The following is a 13647-nucleotide window of genomic DNA, read 5'->3' on the forward strand; positions in this document are numbered from 1 at the left end:
TCTCTGGCCAACAGCAACACATAACGTGAAGGACGGGACGTGACGCCTTTTAGTCGATATATCATTTTTTTCGGACAGCGATAGCGCTGTTAACTGCCAGGTACTCATTTTACACCTGAGTACGGTGAGAGAATGTGAGTAAAGAGCCTTTTCCAAGGACCCAACTATGCACCTTCCGATTCTTTGAGGTAGGCGTTAGATGTTGCTCAAATTTCGAGATAATTTGCGGTGCTGCTCTGCGGCTGACGCCTGGGTTATTCCAATCTTCCTTTGAATAGACGCTAGAGACAAATTTCCCGTTGGGATGAATAAAGGGAATTTTATTTTTATTTTTTATTTTTTTTTTAGATGGTGTTATGTTAGATCTCCCACATTAAATAAATAATAAATAAAAGTCCCTTTATTCATCCAAGGGGATCTATTTGAAGTTAATCGGGTGATTTTTCATGAAGTTATGGTCAGATGTATGGGATAGGTATCTATCAACTTTTCTAAAATTTTATTTTAAAATATTTAGAAGTAAAATTAAGCTTTGATATTTCCCGAAGATGTAAAAAAGGGTTGATTTAATCATTTATGACAAGAACTCATTTTTTGATAATAATTGATCTTTTAAATAAACTTGGCAATATCTCAGTTCAAACCATTTCACCATCTGACTGATTATGTCATTCACTGTATCATATTGTTTATTGGACTTGGACTATATGGATGTGAGAGTGAGAACTGAGAAACACGCCGGTTGGATTACCTCGGCCTTTCGCATCAAGGAGGCAAAGAAGGAAATGGTCACTATTTTTTTCGGGAAAATGAGATTTCTTGTTTTAAAATTTTTGAAAAAAGAAAAAACAAAACAAAAAAAAAACATATACGAGAATTGAATAGTATATAAATCACCCATAGAGAAAAAAAAAAACAAAAAAAAAAAAAAACATTATATGAGAATTGAATAGTATATAAATCACCCACATACCCCCCCCCCCCCCCCCCAAAAAAAAATAAATAAATAAATAAATAATAATAATACAAATAAAAAAACTCTTACCGAAGTCATATTTGTCTTTATTGTTTTGTTGTTGTTTTTTGTTTGTTTTGTTTTTGTTTTGTTGGCAGAAGATGGGTTTTTTAAGCTGTTATATTAAATTTTGTTTATTACCCGTAATTACTATTCGTTATGCAATGGCGAACTGAGACATATATATTCTTTTACAGCTTTACAACAGTGTGACCTACATGTGGGTGACGGAAGTTGATGGAAGTTAAATCCAAGTCATATTCGCCTGGGAACTGAAACGAAGCTTGTCTGCGCGTGCGCTAGTACTATATTGGGGCATGAGGGGGGGGGGGGGTCTCCCGAATGACAGCATTCCGGAGGCCCTCCGCGGTTCTCGCTCATCGCTTCCGATAACGGCAACTATCTGTTTAAAATTACATTTCGGCATCTTATCAAATTCATCCCGACATTAAAAAAAAAGTTTAGAGGCAAAAACAAACAAACAAACAAAAGATCTATTGAAAAAAAAAAAACAACAAGAAAAACAATCGTCCTTCAGATCCAAAAAGCGTGTGGAGTCTGCCCATTTTCACAAATTTATTTGTATCAAATATTATCTCGTTTGTGATCCCAAATCAACGTGTACTTTTTTGTAGGTCTGATAACCAAATTGTTATAGGACATACTCCCAAACAAACGCAAAATATTATCCATTACAACAATGTTCATTCAAGTCCATAGTTGTCTTTGACTACTTACCTGTAAATATGTGTACTCAGTCTAAACCGTTAGAAATTTAGCATGTCTATAGATTAATACTAAATTGATACGACTTTTATCTTCAGACTGAGAACTGGACACAACCAGTTAAAGGAACATATGTGGAGGATGTCCAGAGCAGGTGCCTCTGGACAATGTGACTGCGGACTTGGAAATGAAAATGGACATCATGTCCTAATGGAATGTCCAAGGTACAACCAGTTGAACTTCTGGCCTGACCCAACCCCATACTCAAAGAAGCTGTACGGCAGTGAGGACGACCTCAGGACCACTGTGGGCTTCATTCACCAGACCGGACTGACCATGTGACGTGACGGGAACGAAGAAGAAGAAGATGAAGAAGATACGACTTTTGATACCAATTTTAGTCAGGGGGTATCGATGTTAAGTGTCCCGTCTATGTAGGAGAGTGGCATGTAGGAGTAGACAAATAGGAATCAGATAGTTACCCCATAGATCAAAAGTTATCTGGAGTCACATCTACCCTTTTATAGTCGGGTTTAAAGTTCCTGACAACTCGGCAGAAAGTAAGAAAAATGGTTTTAAGATTAAAGAAATAAGTAGTAGAAGTTGTGGTAGATTAGTGGCAAGTTATATAGGGATAGGTAGGTTCAGGATGTAGGTATAATTAGTCCCCGTTAAAGCAGAAATACTTTAATATAAATCAACAGAATAACCTCACACAATGGCAAGTTATTAAATAATTAGCCAAAAGAATAATGGTGCTTTTTTGATTAATTAAAGTTAGGCTGTGGGTAGATAGTTAATTTCATCCCGTATCGTAAACTATTCATTTTGTGTAAGGGGGGGGGGAGGATGCTTATCTGGTTGGGCGTGACTAGTGGCGGCGTTAAGGTTTCTTCTGGTTAGTTCGTGGAGGAGCCTTTTCCATTCCAGTTGTCTCAGTGGATTGCTTGTTAGATTCAACTCTTGATCAACTTGCAACCAAATAGGTATTTACTCGGTCCCCAGATGAATGTTTGGTCGGTACTCCGATCTGTGAATATACAGAAACAAATCTTTGACTAGTTGCAACATTTTTATATTTCCTATGAGTAGTGATGTCGTGAGGGATTTCAATTAATACCCTTGACATCACCACTGATCTAAATTTTGCTAGTCAGTAATTTGATTAACGGGATACATGAAAGTTAGTGGGATGGGGAAAGATAAGTAATAATGAGAGCATAATAATCAATACATATAAACACTGAATAGAACTGTCGCATATTAGCGATAGCACAGTTGTAAATGTAATTCGTGTAATGTATTTCATTCATTTGGAAGGCACACATACAATAATATATACATATATAAATATATAGATCAAGAGAGTGGATGAAATATTTTGTTATAATAACATAAATTATCAATTACTGCTAATAACATGAGTTATCAATTTCTGTTATTTTAGGCAAACGCAATATTGATTATCACTCACTACACATACTAGTTTTAAATGGCATTAAGTAATAATAACACAATGTAAGTCCACCACTATAAGGTGGATATATTTTTTCCATACCCCTGTTCACACAATAATTCTCGCTAAGAATAATTTCGAGTTCCCACTAGAGGATGTGAGTGATAGGAATGATGAAATGGGAGAGAGAGAGAGAGAGAGAGAGAGAGAGAGAGAGAGAGAGAGAGAGAGGCCTGACATAGCCCGGTCTTTGTTTATATTATAGACTTATCACGGGAGTTAGTGAATCACATGAACCAATGATGTTCCAGGATTCGGCAGTGCCAGGATTTTACTGATGTTTTTTCGAGACCAATCATATTCTGCGTACGTCATCGTGGTTAGCGTCCGGTAATCTTGTGTAATCCTAATTGTCTTTTATTATGCCTGTTGACCACGGGCGGTCAACTCCACATGGCTCTCCCGCCTATCGACTGGACGTTAATCAATGCAGCGAAATCTCGTAGTTATATAATAGCAGATGGCATTTTAATTATGCAAAGGGCAATAACAACAAGCATATGATCGACGCTGTGAGAAATATATATTGAGTTATTTACAATCCTGGGAAAGTTGAGAAGGATTTGAAATAGATCACTACATTAAGCCGGCATTTTGCATTTTGTTACCAGACTTTCAACATTGATATCTTCAATATCATCATTATTCGGAAGTACTCTAAAAAAATAAATAACAATATGAAATTGAATGTAAACTTCAATTTAATTACGAAAACGTTTCGGGTTTCCCCTTTATCAACAAACAGGACGAATGAAACACTACAGATGAATGAGATAATGTGGCAGTGGCGTTGTTAAGATGAATAAACAAAACATTGGTTGGCAGGAAATTAGTATGCTCCTTTGTAAGGAAGCACGAATTAAAATAGAATACTAGAAATTTCTAAAAGGTGCGCAATTAGTTATGTGATAAGAGAGGAGGCGGAGAGGAACTGTGTAATGCAGTTTAGAAAGTGAAATATAAAAACGTGTAGACTATTGTTGGAAAATAAATACAATGGAATTGGAAATAAATGTCGGTATAAGTATAATCATTAGTGGCAGTACTAGCAGCAGAAGCAACAGGAAAGACGTTAAAAAAATTAAGCCCAGAAAAAAATCGTCCTCTAATTATCGATCAAATAAAATGACCTCATCCTCTCAAAAACTCCCAAACTTAGGACTGTGAAATCCCAGGTTTGAGAATTTTTGACAAGTTTATGGTAAATTTAAACGATCGATAGTTGAAGGGAGAGTTTTCTGACCAAAATAGAAAATTTGTGGGAGTTTTTTGGGTTTTTTTTTTTTTTTTTGTTTAGAGTATGGTAGAAAATTATCATTAATTTTCATAAACGTTATTTCCCTCTTCCCATATTAAAGTCTTCCTGGTATTGTTTTTAATGTTGTAGGTCGTTAAATCATAATGATAGGGAGATTTATACCGTTATCATGATTAATAATCCTATCTATAAGGGAATTTTTAATACTCTGCATTGCTCATTCCTTACATACGGCAATACAATACCGTTGTATACGGGTAAATGTAACATGAAGCCTCCAAATGGTGGTATGTCGGGGAGGACAATCTATTCTTTATATATATATATATATATATATATATATATATATATATATATATATATATATATTGAATCGTGTTTGATACAAATATGGTACGAAAAGTGCTCGACATGCAGTAAAGGAGCGAATTATTATGATTTAAAATATTTACCACACTGTTGTGGTAAATATTTTAAATAATAATAATAATAATAATATATATATATATATATATATATATATATATATATATATATATATATATATATTTATTTATTATATATATATATATATATATATATATATATATATATATATATATATATATATATATAAATTATGGATAATTCTATTCACCATTGACTCAATTGGTCATCTAGATTTTTTTTTATCCACGGTATAGTGCTCGATCCTTAATCGGAGCTTGGATTTGGGAATCGTCATCTGGCCACGCTGTTGCCAGATTCATTTTCCCTGGACCTCCAAACTTTATGACCTTAATGAAACTTGTATTCATCTACTCAATAACACATATTATAAATTTAATTGATTATCAATAAAATCTGTTAGGGCATACTGATCCTTCCTTTGATGTTAAGAATAGCCATCTGTCACGAGACTCAAATCCTACTTCGACAAGTGGTACCTGAAGATGAACCCTTCAAAAACCGTGGCCACTGCATTCCATCTATGTAGTGCATGGCACACCCGTAAACTGAACGTCCCCGTCGGGGACCAGCCACTCCCATATGAGCCGCATCCAAAATACTTAGGCGTGACGCTGGACCGCAGTCTTACCTATCGGATGCATCTCGAAGGAGTTGCCCGGAAGATAGAGAAACGCAACAGAAAGCTGGCGGGATCGACTTGGGGTGCTAACCAAGCACACCTGAGAACGTCCGCCCTGGCACTATGCTATTCCACCGCGGAGTATTGTGCTCCAGTGTGGGGCAGAAGAAGAAACGTTGAGACGGTTGATGTAAAACTTCGCAAGTCGATGCACATAGTGTCAGGAACGCTGGCAACAACGCCTAGAGAATGGGGCCCGATAATGGCAGCGATCCAGCCCCCCGATGTCCGGAGGGAAACGATTACGGTAAACTGGCTAAATAAGATCCGAGAGGGAGGGAATGGGGATACCCCTCTGAAGCGCATTATGCACGGCGACCCCGTTTCGAGCCGAAATAAGTCCCGGCAACCCTTGTACGCATCTTCCCTGACTACGGACAGAGATGCACATACGAGATGGAAGTCGGTTTGGACGAATCCAATCCCTCGTGGGGGCGGGGACATACACTCCTCTAAGCTTGGTGAGAAGTTGTCAGGCTTTGATACCAGTAAGAGGAGACACTGGGTGGCTGCGAATCGGCCTCGGTCGAGGAGCTGCCTCACGGCAAGTGCGCTTCATCAGTGGGAACCTTCCACCTGTCCTACATGTACCCGATGTGGGCAAGAACCTGAAACGGCAGAGCATCTAGTTGAACGGTGTGTTGTGACGATGCTACCGGGCGGGTTAGCGACGGTGCACGAATGCGGACCGGACTTTGCTCATTGGGTCGATCGTCATAACATAGTAGTGTGAGAACCATAAGAGGCTGCGGCTGCTGCCATCTGGCCGCCTTGTTGTCATATTTATTTGCACGCGCCTACATACTTTATTATCGGACCAATTTTGATCGTTGATGGCTCAAAAGATTCGTCTCGATCTATGTTATTTTCACAGTGAAGTTGTATAATGATTAAAATAGATGAGACCATATCTTTTTTTTTTCTTCGCAAATGACTAGTGGTTTAAAGTGAACCAAAAGAATATGAACTTTTGGCTTTACCCACTTTACGACTACGTAATATACTCAATACCACATTTTATAACCTTTACCCAAGTCTCGTCTATAGATAGAACGCAGATGACGTCACTCTGGTCTTTCTTTTTTTTTTTTTTTGCCATCCACGTTTATGAGTAATTCCCACTAAACGGTATTAACCAGACTATAAACGTTTAAGGTTACACATAGTTTTGTGCGTTGGTCCGTCATATTTCCGGGCAATGTTGTGAGCTTCTTAGCCAAACGCACACTATCTATAAATCCCGTTTTCATCCATCATCAATAAAATTTTTAAAAATAAATAAAATTCTCTTTATTCATCCCCATGGAAAATTTTTTTCTTTAAGGTATATTCCGAGGGAAGACCGGAACAACCAAGGCGTCAGCCGCAGTGCAGCGCCGCAAAGTGAGCTAGAGCGAGGTGACTTGCTCAAGTCCACACAGCGCGGCGGGTGATTGAACTCGTTACCTTTCAGGTACGAAGCAAAGACCGTGCCACTGAGCCACGCTATCCCTAAATACCAGTCATTATGGGATGGTTGGACACAACTGGACTTTTGGGTTAATCCACTTAATAAAACTGTATTTAATTTATCCTACTCCATAATACTCTTAACTCTCTCCTTACCAGCTATTTTTAGAATTTTACACTGAACTTCATAGTCGTCCAATACAAAAATAGATTTTATCAAAAAGGTTAGCAACGAGTATATTCTATATTTTGTTCAGAAAAAAATTAGCTCTGCAACACAGTGTCGAGTTTTTATAGCTATAACTATAACAAAACGAAATCAGAATTAGAAAATTATTGGTTGTCTCGTAACGAATGTGGCGATTTTCCTATAGTTGGTAAGGACAGGATTAAACTTTAAACTAGAGGAGCCAAAATGAACGTATAAAATGGAGATAAAAATATTTTTAAAAGAGGTGGGGGATGGGACTCGTATAAAAGGGGAAAATACAATTATTGATATGTTAACATTTATATGTTAACTTTTAAGTGTTTCCTTTTATAATAATTCAATATTAATAACAATAATATAGGTAATCATATTTCTATAGCGCCTTTCATTCATATCTCAAGCCGCTTTTTAAAAAAACAACGAAACATTGTTTACCAAGAATAACAATAACATTGCAGGACAAAATCGACTAAAATCAAAACAATAAGATCATAAAGAAGGCGTAAAAACATCAACAACATAAGTCACATAAATAAAGTACATTTTAAAATTTCAATCAAATATTTAGTGAATATATTTATATATTTAGAGAGATTTTTATTTTTAAAACACATGTGTCACTCTCTTTATTTGTCTCTCCTTATACTCAGAATAAAATGGATGGATAGAATTAAAAATGAAGAAGTATGGAAAAGAACACAACAGAAACCAGTGGGAAAGGTAAGTAGGAAGAAGACGATGGTGGTTGGATTGGACACACCCTTAGAAAGAATGACTCCACTATAACAAAGAAAGTATTGGACTGGAACCCTCAGGGCAGAAGAAAGATCAAGGGGTACATGGAGAAGAATTAAAGAAGTTGATCTACAGAGAAGTGATAAGACATGGAACGAGATAAAAAAAAAAAAAAAGTTAGCTCAGAATAGAGAAAGATGGAAACCGTTTGTCTGTGGCCTATAGGTAGTATGCGCATGGCTAAGAAGCTCACAACATTGCCATCCGGAAGTATAACCGACCGACACACAAAACTCTGTGTAACCATGAACTTCTATTGTCTGGGTAATACAGTTAAGTTAGAAATACTCATAAAAGTGGATGGCAAAAACAATAACAAAGGCTTGAGCGACGCCAACTTCATTCTATCTATACCCTGGCCCAGGGTGAAAAAAGCAATTGATGATGATGATGATAAACGTTTCCCAAAATCTCGTCTATAAATTCAGTTTTTAACCTGCATCAATGTCGCCCCGACAGAATACCATTTTGATATAATATTATAGATACTGGCATTTGTATCATATTTAAATTTTCGCATTATTACCAGTTCGAAATAATAGGCGGTGGGTCATGCGGGATAACAGGCAATGTTGATAACGCTGTGGAAATGATGGCACTTTGAATTGTGACCCCTCGCCTCAAAACGGTATTATGTCCCGATGATTAAGGTGCTGAAAATTTATATTTCTAGCCAGAAATACCAGACTTGCGTTGAGTTTTTATGTTTTATTGAGGAGAATGAATACCAATACCATATTTTATTGTGCCAATTAACGATCATTCCAATTTTTGACCGGTTTAAATTTAATTTTGACTTTATAGCATCGTGTTCATCCCGACATAATACCTTTTTGAGACGATGGGTCACAATTACCCATCACAGTAGTAATGTGTCAATTAAATGTTTAATTAAATGAGCAACTAGATAAATATTCTATTTATTTTTTTAATCAACAAACACGCAAACATATTATAAAAGGCCACCAGGAGATAACATGATGATTTATGTACATGTGTCTTCTATCCCCTCTTATCTGTTTTTCAATTGTTTTCTGTCTTTGTCTTGGAATGAGATTGCTTGGTTTTATCCTGACTTGGGTCGGAGTCCTTGGCTGAGAGGGAAACAGTCGAATGTAGAGTTATAGTTTTGGGAGATTATATTTTTTTCCTTGTAAATTATCTCTCTGTTATGCATTGTATTATGTTTAGTTTGCATATTATATTATATGATTGGTAAACATTTGAGTGTATTCCTCTTAGTGGGGATTTGTGCTTGTGTCGGGATGACACTTTTAGGTGATCTCAAACTAAGTACTTTGACGGTGTGCTCTTGGAATCTACATCTGTTCCCTATTTGAACCAATTCCCCTATGTCGTACCTTTTCTTTTGTGCTTTAATTGTAATTCTAGAACTTTTTACTATCCCATTTTCTTCCTTTTTACTGGCGCTGATATGACCTTAATGTGTTGCAAGCGCCGTAAAATCCTTAAAAACAATAACAAAACAATGTACATGGCGACACCGGACCGTTAAAAACACGTTTTAATAGCGTCGTTGGAGGTCCCGAAAGCTCAGCTCGTAGCGCACTGGCTTCACAAGCAAAGGGACCGAGATCGATCCCGGGTGCAGTCGAGACTATTTTCTAATTCTGACCCCCCCCCCCCTCCCACCCTCCCACCCCACTCCTGTTCACCCAGCAGTGATTGGGTAACTGGGTCTGTTAGATCTGGCGGAAGTACTTTGCGATAGACTAGTGTCATATCCAGAGGGTAGCAAGCAATTGCTATTGTCCGTTTCACGTTATAGAAACCGGGATAAATTCCGGCCTCATTAGGCCCGTTGGCTTTGAAGGACTTTTTTTTTTTTTAATAGCGTCATTGGAAGGTAAATTTGCTTGCTATTCTTAAAATAGGACATGGGGAAAATGTTGTCTTTAAGGTCTGTTGCAAGGGAACACTTACTGGAATAACCAAGGCGTTAGACGTAGCGCAGCCCCGTAGTGTGAGCGGGCACCTTGTTTTTTTTTTAATTATTTTTTTTTTAAAAATAGTAATGCGATAAGGAGACATTCGATGGTACAACGCGAAAGACTGTATAGAAGGAACGAAATCAGCATCACTCGGCTCTTTGTTAATGTTTTTAAACAGCCATGCTCAGGATTAGTTCTCACTAAGTTATACTAATCAGACTAAACGTTACACGTGGTTTTGTGTGTTGGTCCGTCATATCCGGCGGGTAGATGCTGTGAGCATTATACCTCAACGCATAACATCAATAGTAATCATATTATTATGTTACCTGCTACCGGTCACATCATCACTGGGTAGTATTGACTGCTTATTTCCCTCCACATAAATCTGGTATTACTCCATTCCTCCACCCCCCCCCCCCCCGCCCCCCTCACACACCTAAGAAACGCCATCCTTCTAAAAAGCCGTTCAATAATAATAATAATAATAATAATAATAATAATAATAATAATAATTAATAATAATAATAATAATAATAATATAATAATAATAATAATATAATAAATAATAATAATAATAAAATAATAATAATAATAATAATAATAATAATAATAATAATAATATATAATAATAATAAAAATATATAAAATAATATAAATATAATAATAATATAAATAAAAAATAAAAAATTATAGATCTTTATTGTCCATAAATATGGCAATTTGTCATTTAGTTACACTTGTTATAACGTTAAACGATAACTGTAACATTGAACAGATATTTCACCCTACTTATTTTCTCTCTCTCTCTCTCTCTCTCTCTCTCTCTCTCTCTCTCTCTCTCTCTCTCTCTCTTCTTTCTCTCTCTCTCTCTCTCTCTCTCTCTCTCTATATATATATATATATATATATATATATATATATATATATATATATATATTTCTTCTTCTAGGTTCCATGCCTGGTCCAGGCTTCGGATACTGCATGAATTATCTCTCTCCATTCCTCCCTGTCTCTTGCTTTTTCAAACAGCTCTTGGATTGTTAGGTTGGTGAAGCCCTTCAGTTGGTCTATGAGTGTTTTTCTTTGTCTCCCCCGGGCGCGTTTACCAGGTATTTTTCCACAATTGCCAGGTATTCATTCTTATCTTTCTTTACTATGTGTCCGAAAAAGGATAGTTGTCGATCCACTATTAAGGGCATTAGTTTCCTTTGTTGGTATGTTTGTTTTAGCACTTCTTCGTTCGTTTTGTGTGCGGTATACGATATTCTCTGCATCCTTCTCAAGCATTACATTTCAAAAGCTTCAATGTTCTTTTGTGTTTCTGCATATATATATAGCGATGATGGCCTTGCGGAAAGAAGCTGTGAAAGACTGGATGAAGTCATAATTTGACGAAAAATTCTTCAGGCAGAGTAGGTATTTTCTTCCAGGTCAAGCGATGGGGAAAATGTATTCAGTGGGATAAAAAAAAAAAAAAAAAAATAAGATTCCCTTTATTCATCCCAAAGGGGAAATTTGTCTTTAGGGTCTATTCCAAAGGAAGACTGAAATAACCCAGGCGTCAGCCGCAGAGCAGCGCCGCAAAGTGAGCTAGGGCGAGGTGACTTGCTCAAGGCCACACAACGCAGCGGCGGGTGATTGAACTCGGTACCTTACGGGTAGGAAGCAAAGAAAGTACCACTGAGCCACGCTGCACCTGATGGTGATTATTTTGAGAAATAAAGCACTTTTCAATGTATGTTTTATGAAAATGGTATTGTCACAATAGGACAAACACTCTTGATTTGAATGAGCGTTTCCGGTTTTCTGTAGGACAGCTCTCGTATGTTGGAATGAACTAGGTCTAGAAAATAGATGGGTAGTAGTAGTAGTAGTAGTAGTAGTAGTAGTAGTAGTAGTAGTAGTAGTAGTAGTAGTGGAGGAGAGTGAGGAGAGGAGTAGTAGTTTAGTACACAGTAGTAGTAGTAGTAGTAGTAGTAGTAGGTAGTGTAGTAGTAGTAGTAGTAGGAGGAGGAGGAGGAGGGGTAGTAGTCTTAGTAGCAGCAGTAGTAGTAGTAGTAGTAGTAGTAGTAGTAGTAGTAGTAGTAGTAGGAGGAGGAGGAGGAGGAGGAGGAGGAGGGGTAGTAGTCTTAGTAGCAGCAGTAGTAGTAGTAGTAGTAGTAGTAGTAGTAGTAGTAGTAGTAGAGAGAGAGGGAGGAGAGTAGAAGTAGTAGTAGTAGTAGTAGTAGTAGTAGTAGTAGTAGATGTTGTTGTTGTTGTGTAAAGTAGTAGAGTAGTAGGTAGTAGTAGTAGTGTAGTAGTAGTATTAGTAGTAAAGAAGAGAAGAAGAGAAGAAAGAATAGTAGTAGTAGTGTAGTAGTAGTAGTAGTAGTAGTAGTAGTAGTAGTAGTAGTAGTAGTAGTAGTAGTAGTAGTAGTAGTAGTAGTAGAAAAACGGTATTATGCCGGGATGAATCTCACCTCTACGGCTATGTGGTCTTGTGGTATGACACTCGCTTTCGGATCGGATGGTCCTGGGTTCAAACCTCGCGCTCGGCGCATAGTTGAGTCCTTGGAAAAGGCTCTTTATTCACATTCTCTCAGCGTACTCAGGTGTAAAATCAGTACCTGGCCGTTGACAGCGTTGTCTTTGTCCGAAAATTGTAGTATCGCGATACAGGTGTCATGTCCAGTCCTACATGATAAATGTTGCTGTTGACCAGGGACCCCTTGTAAAGCGCTTTGAGCACATTTAGTGGATATTTGCCCTATATAAAGCTCAATATTTTTTTATTTAAAAAAAATGGAATGTAGAGACATCAGGATTTCTCGTAACGACTGGCACATTGGGACGTCACAAATATTCAGGTAGGCAAATTTCTAGCGTGGGTAATCTCGTCGATTTCCTCAGATTCTGCCCCTCTATAGATAGTATGTAGATGACGTCACTCGGGCCTTTGTTATTGTTTTTGCCATCCGCGTTTGTGAGTTGTTCTCACTAAACTGTATTAACAAGACTATAAAAGTTCATGGTTACACAGAGTTTGTGTGTTGGTCCGTTATACTTCCGGATGGCAATGTTGTGAACTCCTTGGCCAAGCGCATTCTATCTATAATATTCTCCAGGATGGAGAGGTGGGGAAGAGGCGCATTATCATAAGAATGAATCGTGTGTAATAAAAACAAATATAAGGGTTCACTGCTATTTATAATCTATATATTGCATAGATAGTATGCAGAGGACGTCACTCAGGCCTTTGTTATTGTTTTTGCCATCCGCGTTTGTGAGTTGTTCTCACTAAACTGTATTAACCAGACTATAAAAGTTCATGGTTACACAGAGTTTGTGTGTTGGTCCGTTATACTTCCGGATGTCAATGTTGTGAACTCCTTGGCCAAGCGCATTCTATCTATATATTGTATACCTCGGCTGCCTAGGGTTAAGCTAACAAATCTTTCAAAATTTTTAAAGAATAAGTTACTGTGCTGAGACATCTGTCTCATAGTGTGTGGGTCTTTGGGATTATCATTCTCCCAGAGATCAAGGGAATAAATCAAATTATTATATTCAAATGCAATGAAATAGATAGTATGCGCTTTGGCTTAGAAGCTCAC

This window comes from Berghia stephanieae, chromosome 9 (genome assembly GCF_034508935.2).
Source record: "Berghia stephanieae isolate SIO BIC M18660-M18661 chromosome 9, UCSD_Bste_1.3, whole genome shotgun sequence".
Taxonomy (NCBI): Eukaryota; Metazoa; Mollusca; class Gastropoda; order Nudibranchia; family Aeolidiidae; genus Berghia; species Berghia stephanieae.